Here is a 10,809-nt window from a genome sequence, read left to right as displayed (position 1 = left end):
AGTTTGATGTTTTAAATGACCGCAAAGTGGAACACACAGTAAGTACAGAAAACATAAATGTGCGGTTCCCTGCATTATTACCAAGTGCACATCCTGTCCCCAGAAGGAAACCTCGCCAGCAGCCCGGTGCTTCCTTCCCCATCACCTGCTTCCCTAACTGCACCCACACTCTCATCCCCACCCCCAGTGTTGTAGAGCTCACTAGGGGCAGAACCACCTGGTCAGCAGAATCCACGCTCCTTAGCATATTAGCTGAGGCCCCCGCACCATTTGATCTCAGCAACCTCCTTTTCTGCCCCTTTCACATCTCATTCTAAAGTCAGTTAGAACCAATCCACTTTCATTTTGCAATTTTCCTTCTTGTTCCCTGCTCGTGCTGTTTCCCTGCCTCTGTGCTGGTGTCTTGCTGAGGGGCCTGCACTTCCTGAGTCTTTCCATTCAGTCCACCTTCCAAGTCTTGTCCAGTGGTGGCTTTCTGGTAAGACCTTAGGACTTTCGCCCTTCTGCTCTACCCTGACAGAACTGTCACTCTTTCTCTGTGTGGCAAAGAGCGTCTTACACTGAGTGCAGCTGCTGCTTTCGTGTCTCTTCCCCTTTCTGGACTAGGAATTGGGGCACAGAATATTCTTTTTCTCTTGCGCTGAACGTGTCTCCCTGAGTCGGTACTTAATTGTTGAACACGCAAATAATCTCCAGGTGGAAACATCTTTGGAAAAGCAGCATACTGCAACGCTAACATCTCCGCGTGTATTTCGTTCCGCTCACGTCTTCCTTGTCAGGAAACAGACTCAGACATCAGAAGCACACTGGGTGCCTAGGAGGGTGGGAGTGAAGGCAGGAGAAGGAAGAGGGATGAGACACCAGGAAGGAAGGAGGTGAAAGGAGCTCGTGGTGTTGCCTGGAGCTGTGTCTGAGCCCTGCGGAGGCAGAGGCCACCAGAGTGCCCCAGGCAGCACCGAGCCAAGCCCTCTTCCTTGCCCAGACAGAACTCTCCCCGCGCTGTGTGCAAAGCCTGGGCTAGTCTGGTTGCTTGCATCTTTTTCTGCCTCTAATTGCCCTCACACTGCATCTGCTTGTCTGAGAGTCCTCCTTGTCTGAGAAATGCCACCTTGTAAGTCGGTGAAACCTGCCTATTACTTGACCCTAGCATCAAAACTCCTACCCATCCATAGTATGTGCGTGTGGGCGTGGAGGGCGACAATGGGCCACACAGAGGGGCCTGTGCGTAGGATCTGGAGCAGAAGCATCTGGGCAGCCTGCCGCGAGAAACTGCAGCAGTGTGACAGTCCTGAGGCAAGGGAACCTCTACGGTCGGGCAAACGAGGTTGGAAGGACAGAAAGGAGGAGAAAGGCTGGGAACCCACTGAAGCCAGAAAGAAAGCTGTAAAACCTAAGATGTTCTCATGACTAGTCGATGAATCCAGACACTTCCTGTTGCACAAGTCCAAAAGAGAGCCATGGCCGGGAGTTTGATTCCCGGGACGCGGATGGGGGCAGTGTCAGGGCTGGGAGCCGTCAAGTTTGGTCTAGGGCAGGCGCTCCTGGGAGACAGCTGCGTTTGTGCAACAAAGGAACCAAGCAGGGCCTGCAAGCTGCAGTCTTGGAGGGAGGAGGCTCCTGGTGCCTCCCTAAGGAGCCAGGGTGCCCTACAGCAGCAGGAGCAGCACTGTGGGTCGCGCCTTTGGCAGCGCAATGGGGCAGGAAACCAGGGGACCACGGCCTGCCCAGAGGTCAGCTCAATCACTGTTTCAGTAGGATGCCCAGCCAGCATCACTTCATGAGCTACAAAAGTCCTGGGACTACATATTTCCCTGAAATAGGAGACTCTTCAAGAAGGAGAAACAAGCAGTTACATGTTTTAATGATTAATCAGAAAAGGAAGAGAATGACTATATTTAGTAAATATGTATAGTAGATTGAGGCAATTCAACCAAGAATACCCACATACACACATACCTGAAACATGGCAGACTCAAAAATCTTGTGTTTATGTAGGACTGATTTTATACCCACACATATATCAAGATCAATACATATTTTTTGGATAAGCTCTTGATACTTGTTGCCCTTTTCAAACAAGCAGATGAATACAGTACACATACTGTGTGTGTGTGTGTGTGTGGTGTTGGGAATTGAATCCAGGGCTTTGTACTTGGGAGGCAAATGCTCCACCACTGAGTGACCATCACCAGCTCTTTTTACTATTTATTTTTTATTTAATTTGAAAAAGGTCTTGCTAAACTGCTTAGGCTGGCCTTGAACTTGCAATCCTTCTGCCTCAGCCTCCTGAGTGGCTGGGATTACAGATGTGCTGCCCTTGGGTATTCTCACCTTTATGTTATTATAAACTGCCTGTGAAGCAGGATCTTTGTTTAAAATAACGTAAATTTCCCCCATTTTTCAAAGTAATGCATGCTTTTTGTTGGAATTTTGAAAAAATTTTTAAAATATAAGAAAGAAAATAAAAATCATCTACCAGATAGGATAGTACCATCTACTAGACATAACTTTTGCTCATGTTTTATAAGTTTCCTTCCATATTTATTTAGGTAGAGAGATTACAGATTGTTTTGCTCTGTTCTATTTCTACTTATAATGTTGCATTACTAGCAGTCAATATAATTTTGCTATATATTAATACAATATTTTGTATCAGATGTGATAGAACTGATTTAACCAATTCATTGTTTTAGCAGTTTTTGGTTTTCAATTTTATGAATAACATTATGATAAATATACTCAAGTGTCTGTAAAATTAGTATCATATTCTGGACATGAATTTGTTGGATCAAACCCTGTGAACACTCTGAAATAGTAGGTCCAGTTTGTCCAACTGTCTTTCTAAAGGTTGTTTGCTTTTCATCTGCAATTAGGAACCCTTAATCTCACTGGCAGCAGGGTGATATGTAACATTTTACTTAAGGAACATATTCCATAGCTGGAAAAAACCCTCTCTTTGCAGTATTAGGTATTGTTATTAGAGCAGGAAATGGAATAAAACATAGTAAGAGACAGAAAATGAAGAAATCAAAGTCCTTATTTCAGCTACCACACATGATTGCCAGTGCTTCTGGGCAAGCGCTGAGTCACTGTGTCTAAGTCTGGGTAAGTGGAATTCAAACTGTACAAATGTAACTTTGCAGCACTGCGACACAACCATGTTTGATATTCCTTTATGCCAGGACTTACGGTAGAACACCTACTGTCCTTTCACTGTCCTTTCAAAGGGTCTGCCGCAGGTCAGTATTGAGTGATCTCTTGTGACAGGGAGCCCAGGTCACCAGTGTGAATCTCTACTTCTCTCTCGGTGGCTGTTGAGGGAAGGAGACAGCTCAGGATGCCATGTCAGCTAGCACAATGAGGGCGTTTGGGGCAGTGTGGCTGTTCTCAACCTGTTCTGATGGAGGTACGTCTAACATATACACCAGCTCACACGGTCCAGAAGAAAGACAAGAGAAGCAAGGGAGGAGGTCTCAGTGAACGCTGTTTCTCTGTTCCTTTCTCTGTTGATCTGACCCAACTGCTCCATCCCTTCACTCCCATCTGTCCTGGACCAACAGCATGATTTCATGGCTCATTTAGAGGCACGGATGTGGGGACAATCTCTTCCCTGCCTCTTCTTTGGTCTTCACCAAGCATGTGTCATGAACCTGGTACTTTTTCTTTGGTTTTTCACTTCTCCCACAATAGTTATGATCCCTTTAGTCAGCTTCTCAAGAATACGCAGACATCTTCAATTCTCTTCCTCTCTCCACTTTTCCCAACTCTTGCCCACTAGCTTCACGAAAAGCTCTCTCTTCCTTTTATGCTCTCTTCCAATTCCTTTGCTTTTTTTGTGAGCAGGAAAAGCCTCACATCTTGGCCAAGTCAGGAGCTTTTGTCATGAAAACAAAGCCCTCCACCCACCCTTACATGAAGTGCTTAACCAGTCTGCAGAGAGGACACCTAGAGAAAGAAAGAAGCTCAGAGACTGGACAGGAAGAGGGGGCAAGACAGGCCTGATGTCATCTCAGCAAACTGGGTGGAGAAGTTAACACCAAACATAGATCTGCAGGGAACGAGAAGGCAAAGCATCAAATGTGTGCAAATGGAAGATGCTTGAATAAATTCCAGAGATGGTGAGCAGAGTGCTTTCACCAAGAATTAGTATGGACAGGGACAAGGTAACAGCAATGTCACTGACACCTAAGATAACATTGCAGAATGTTGACAATATAAGTCCTGTACAGGGGACGCTGGGAAAAAAGGGAAGGAATGGGAGGAGAAGAACAGAGTAGCTGAGCTGTAATCACTGTTGCCTAGGAGAGAGGAGAGAAGAAAGAAAAACAAAGCTCTAATCCTTTTAACATGTCCAGAAATTCTCTTTAGAAAGTCTCTTCCAAAGTTTCCATTTATATTGCCTTCTATCTTAAACTTTAAAACTAAAACCCTAAGCACTCTTCATTCAATTAAATATTTGGTTGTACTTACTGCCTAATGTTGTATATTATGCTCTTTGCATTAGCAGTGTATGGTATAAATATCCCTAGCTGTAGGAGTCCATTGGCTCAGATGACTTCTAAGTCCCTATCTAGGTCCCCCGAAGTCCATATTAAGATATTCTCCCTTGCATTGTGTAAGCATTTGTAGTCTGTACAAAGAATCTAATCATTTCACCCCTTGCATTTTTTTTGTCCCAACAGCAATTGCACTGTTAGTTCAAAATTATCAATTTATAAACAGATTAGTGGAAACTAAACAAGTGTGCTGACTTTCTGCAAAGTACTCTAATATATGTTGAATATACAAAACAAGTTGAACTAGATGGATTTCACAATCCCTTACACCTAAGACTCTATAGCATCATGTAATAAAATGCAGTGCATAACAGTTCATAAAAATTTTCTTTTGTGTTTAGAAGAGTAGCTATTTTTTAAGTCATGGCTCTTGAAATCATCAGTTATTGTATATTCTTATTAATTTACCTTTTAAAAACTTGCTTATAAACTATAAATTTAAGATATTCAAATTTTCATATAGTTCATCTACAACATACAAAGTTTTAAATTTCATATTGCAAAATAAGGGAAATTTTAATTACATTTCTGGTAATATGAATATTGTACATGACTCAGTTAATTGTAGGGACATCACCACACCGAGTGGAAAATTGGTTAAGTATAGAATTGTTCTGAGGCAATAATAGAATAGGTTGATAGAATTATATTGTATCTTAGATCTTGTAGGTCATAAACCCTAATGTTATTCTTTCTTTCCTCTAAGAACATCTGAAATCTATTATGCTTCCTTTTGTTTGGAATCACTGAAGCATTTTAAAGAAATCTTTCTAAAGTAATAAATTAATGCATTTTCAGTAAAAATTTCACTCAAATGTCAGAACCACTACTTTTTACATTTTTCTTTTTTATTAAAGACTTTTTTAGTTTGAAAATGTAGAAACAGGTTTTTAGTCCAAAGAATTCCTTAGTTTTGCAAATGCACTAATTATTATTCTTAATCATTTTCTAAAACTCTTATTAACCATGTATTCACTGAATTCAAGAGTATAAGATATAACATAGCTCCTCTTCCAAGAGGCTGACAGTATAGTTAGGATGCTGAGCTCAGTCAAGCAACTACAGATGTGAATATCTATGAGTCTTCCTCCTGACACAAAAGGTAAGTGCGGTAGCAGTGAGGGACGCAGGGACTATGGAGGGACATGATAGACAGGTGCACGTGGATGTTCAAAGATGAGAGACGTGGTGATCAGTGTTTACGAAACCTCCAGCAGTGACTTGACATCTTGGAGCCTACTGCATAACAGAGGGACATGAGCTCTAAACTATTTCTTGGCCTTGAACCCTAGCTCTCCTGTGAGACCTCCACAGTATTTCAGTACTGCACATTTCAGTTTCCTGACGTCTACAACAGCTGATGATGCGGGCAGTGATATACGCTTCATAGTGCTGTAGTAAAGATGAAATGAATTCATACGTACAAAGTGCTAGAGTACACAATGAGTCCTTAATAAATGTTGCTTACTTGTACTATCAAAACAGCAATTAAGTTTGCTTTTTATTTTAAAATTGACAGATAATGTTGTATGCACCTATTGTGTACAACATCATGTTTTGAAGTATGGTATATACATACACTGTGGAATGACCAAAAATAGTCAATTGATATATATATTACCTCGCAGTTATCATTTTTGCGGTGAGAACACAATCTACATTCTTACCATTTTTCAAGAATACATTATATCGTTGACTATAGTCCCGAAGTTATACAACAGATCTACCAAACACATTCCTCCTACTTGAAATGTTCTATCCTTTGACCAACATGCACCCAGCAAATCCTGTCCCCAGCCATCCCAGACCCCTCCCCCATCTCCACTTCCACGAGATCTAGTGTTTTAGATCCTTCGTGAGATCATGTGTGTCTCTCTGGCTTATTTCGTTTAACACAGTGTCCTCCAAGGTCATCCATATTTTTGCAAGGGACAGGATTTCATGCTTTTTAATGGCTAAATAGTATTACTTTGTACACATTTCGCATTTTCTTTATCTGCTCATCCACTGATGGATACTTAAAGTGATTTGGTACCTTGACTGCTGAAAATACTGCTGCAACAAACATAAGAGTGCAGATATCTGTTTAAGCCATGGATTTCATTTCCTTTAGATATATACTCAGCAGTGGGATTGCTGGATCCTATGGTAGTTCCAGGTTTTTATTTTTTGAAGATTATACTGTTTTTCATCATAACTACACTAATTCACATCCTCATCTCAGTAGTTTTATTTTAAACATTCAGGTTTCTTTCACTCAAGGCTATTTAAAAGATATTTTTCTCTCATTATTCTAAAAAGACAATGAATTTCACTTGCCTCTGTAGAAGGTAACCATAAACAAAAATAAAACAATGTTATTAAATTCCAGCTATATTCTGAGGCAAATTAAAAGCTCCGAGCTGAAGCCTGGTCTCTCTTTGTAAAAACAAACATAAAAAAACAGAATTCACCAAATGTTACAGGGATTAGAAGCACATTGGTACCAATTTAGATTTCCACCATCGGAAGGACTGAAAAGGAGTAACTTGTGTACTTTGTGCGTTGCTGCTATTTTGCTATTTAATGCCACTATTTCTATCTTGAATCAGCTCAGCATGCCTCCCATGCCTTGAGAGGGCCACGAGAAGATAAAGAAAAGGAGAGCTGTTCACTTACTGACGACCAGTCTTGTTTTCAAAGGTGCATCACACGCATATTTTCAACGGCGTACAATATTCTGCTCTTATCACTGTCAGCTCCCGCTCAGAAGCTCTGGAAACATTTTAGCCTTTATGTCTAAATTTGGTTTTCAGAGAGGAGAAATAATATCAGATTTAGCTGCATAGTATGACATCCTCCACAGCACAAATTAGCAACAGAACCGCTAAAATTAGCAACAGAACTGTGAAAGAAGCTTTTCCCAAATCTACCTGTATCAGGTAAAAACAAAAATGAAGACAACCATCTAAAAAGACTTGTAACATTTTAAGAAGTCTTTTCAAAATTTAAAACGGTATGACTTGTGTGTAAACCAACAGAAATTGCTCTGTATTACCCTGATTTTTGTGGGTAAAGAATTAAACTTGGTGCAGTACCTAAAGGTGATTTACCTAAGAACGAATACAAATTAATAAACACATGAAGAACAGTTTGGTGTATCCCCTAGGGCACTTTCCAAATGGTTTAAAACTCAAAACTTGCACTATGTAATTTGTTAGGAAAAAAAAAAAAAGAAATTCATGCCTATAAACATAATACAAATTGCTCTAGTAATATTCTAAAACTACTTTGCAATTTACCTACTACTTTTAAACATATTCTCACTCTCAATACTTTGCTGGAAATGTTACATGCTTAATCAGAAGAAGACATTATACATTTCAGAGATGTCCATTAGGAAATGTAATTCACGCTAAAAACATCTATAAAATAAAAAAACTCCACTAATCAGTTTATATTTTCCATTTCATTTAGTCAACAAGTATTTTAGTGACTAGTGTCTGCCACTGTTCTAAGTACAAAGTTTGATAGCAGCGTGGCTGACCACAACAGATTTAAAAAATCTACCCTTTTAGAAATTACAATCCATGTCTTTTGGGCTCATATTGAATTACAGCATGAAACAGTGTGTTTCCATTTTTAAGAAAATTATTTCTATTTTATTATTTGATTTGAATTTAAAAGAACATTATGAGAACATCCTTTACCTTATTCTTTAGTTATTCTGTTTGGATATTTATCCTTGAGCGTGTATGGGGAAAAAAAACAGTAAAAAGAAACAGCATTTTCTTTAGCCTTGTAGACTTCCTTTTGTTCTTTTGTTTTCACTGTTTCAGAGAAAAGCCCCCAAAACAGGGAACCACGGCTTAATGGGTCTTGATGTCCCAAGGACCCAGCCTCAAACCTGGAACCGGCACTCAACAAGCTGTGCTGAATAAGTGAATAACTTAAATACATAGGTACTCACAGTAAAATGAAACCAGGAAACACAAAACTAGTGATTTTGGGGGGGAGGCGGTACTGGAGATTGAACTCAGGGCCTTGTACGTGCTGAACAAGCACTCTGTTACTGAGCTACATCCTTAGTGCCTGCTTATTTTGAGACAGGGTCTCACTAAATTGCCTAGGCTACCCTAGAAGCTGTAATCCTCCTGCCTCAGCCTCCGGAATAGCTGAGATTACAGGCATGTACTGCCATATCTGCATGCATGGATGTTTAATAATAGATATCCAAATGATCAGAATAATTATTATTTTTGTTACCATGTTCTCATACATACCTGCCTTGGGTGGCCTCCAAGAAAAAACTGTAAACCTCTGACACTGATCTCTAACAGAGAGTCTTCGGAGACTAGTCGGACACCCGTAATTGTTACCTTAAAAGAATGGATTATACACCTCTTCTTTTTCCCTTAACAAATCACTAGGGCCTGGGAGTGGCACAAGATACTGCAAGTGGTGGGGGTGGGTAGTATTTAGGGATGGCTGGGTTTAGGAAAAGCAGCAAGGTGCCACATAAGAACTGGTGCTTCTCTATCAAGAGTTGACCCCTGTACAGGTGAATACCTCCAGTCTTTTGGAGCACTCCTGTAAAATACAGGGTAGTCACAGAGAGACACAGAGAATTCATTTTCTTCCCTCCCACCACCTCCCCCAGTACCATAGGGCATTTAAGCAAAGTGGGCCAAAAATGCCATTCTTAATGTGGGAAGAACACACTATCTAAATGTGCCCAGAAAACAAACAAGGAGAGATTTCAGCGTATAACTGCAGAAAGAAACAATCAGTTACAAGTCAGAAGACATTCTGCTCTGACACATTTCCTTCCAGAGTCACATGCAGTCAGACATCCACCAGCTTGGGGAGAGGATTTACTGTCTTTTCTCCCAACTCTGGAAGCAATCCCAACAGTGCAGGTAAGACCACTCATTTTGTGACTCACGAACCGCAGAACATCTTGTGGAAGAAAGTTCTTTTTTCTCTAGCTGTTCAGAACCAACAATGTCTTGCAAACCATCAAGACTCCCGAGAGGAAGTCGAAGAATTTTGCAGATCTCATTGTCTGAACATTCATTAGCCTCCACCTTCTGCAATCAGCCAGGAAACTGCCTAATCTTTACTGTATTGTAAGAATCCTAAATTCACTCTTTAGCGGAACAGGATCTGTAGCATCAGAACCCCTGGTGATTAGGGAGGCTGAGAGAAACTTCCAGCACTGATTTCTTCAGTTGAAGAATCTGAGGAAATAAGCATACTTATTCATTTGAAATATCAACTCAGCTATTCCAGGCAGACCCTGTCACTAAGACTGAAGAGATCTAACTTTAGTGACATACATTCCATCCTGACATTCTTCATTCGAATAACTTTTTTTTTTGCAAAAGGAAGAAAAAAAGATCAGAGTGCTTTAATAAATTTTTTTCTTTCGATATTATCATCATCCCATCCATTGCTGCAACATAAAGATGTGGCCCAAAGAATTTCCCATCTCAAAGAAGGCCTTGTATCCCCACCAGCAAAGTAGGCATGGGCTGGGAGGCCAGCCAGGATGTGGGAATGGCCTCCTATATAAAACTGCATTTTATATGTATGCGAAAGTACGAGTCTACCTGTACTGTAGTTTTGGATTAACTAACGCTCTCTATCCTTCAAGAGCACAGTATTAGATCTTGCAGTCTTTCATTTTTCCATTTCTTTCTAAAGTAATGAAAAATAGATTTTAAAATACTATCTTAGATTTTTAGCAGCAGTTTAAGTACATTTTTGGAGATGCTTTAATACTTTCTCTGGCTAGAAAAGTTTATGCAAACCAAACCCCAACACTCTATATTGTCTTGGGAAGTCTATTTTGATACATCCCAAGCCAGTGCTAGCGCGTCCTTTTCCACACCACGGCAATAGAAAAATTCACCCGAAAAATAAGAGTCAGGTATCAGGGGTGAGACGGTTGGCATTCAATTACCAGGCGAGAGAGACAGTTGTCAAAACTGCCGCCTAAGGTCTGTAGGTTTCCTGTCCCCCGCCCCCACCCTCCCAAAGCCAGCAGGTGGGCAGGGGGCGGGCACGGGTCTCCCAGCGCGCACCTGCCGCCCCTCCCCGGCTGCCCGGGCCGCACCTGGCCGCCCACCTGGCCGCCCACCGGCGCCCCAGCCTGCGGGGGTGGGCCGGCGCGCTTTTCTTTCTGTCACCCTCCCGAGAGATGGAGGACTCGGCGGGGCGTGCTCTTTGATATGCTATATTGAGAACCCAGAATATAATTTTTTAATCGGAA

At 41.2% G+C, this 10,809-nt stretch overlaps 1 long non-coding RNA gene across 1 annotated transcript; it reads right to left on the bottom strand.

Annotated features, from left to right (window-relative positions):
- Window positions 1–3,217: 3,217 nt before the first annotated feature.
- On the bottom strand, window positions 3,218–10,790 carry LOC106148089. The gene is made up of 3 exons (XR_001233223.1): window positions 8,819–10,790; window positions 7,215–7,334; window positions 3,218–3,311 (listed from the first exon to the last, which is right to left on the bottom strand). It is a non-coding gene; the product is annotated as an uncharacterized LOC106148089 (long non-coding RNA).
- Between the last annotated feature and the right edge of the window lie 19 nt (window positions 10,791–10,809).

Source organism: Chinchilla lanigera, unplaced genomic scaffold (assembly GCF_000276665.1).
Source record: "Chinchilla lanigera isolate Chin_1 unplaced genomic scaffold, ChiLan1.0 scaffold00002, whole genome shotgun sequence".
In the NCBI taxonomy this organism is placed as follows: domain Eukaryota; kingdom Metazoa; phylum Chordata; class Mammalia; order Rodentia; family Chinchillidae; genus Chinchilla; species Chinchilla lanigera.
The sequence above is the reverse complement of the archived record's forward strand: the minus strand, read 5'-3'. Positions and strand labels throughout refer to the sequence as shown.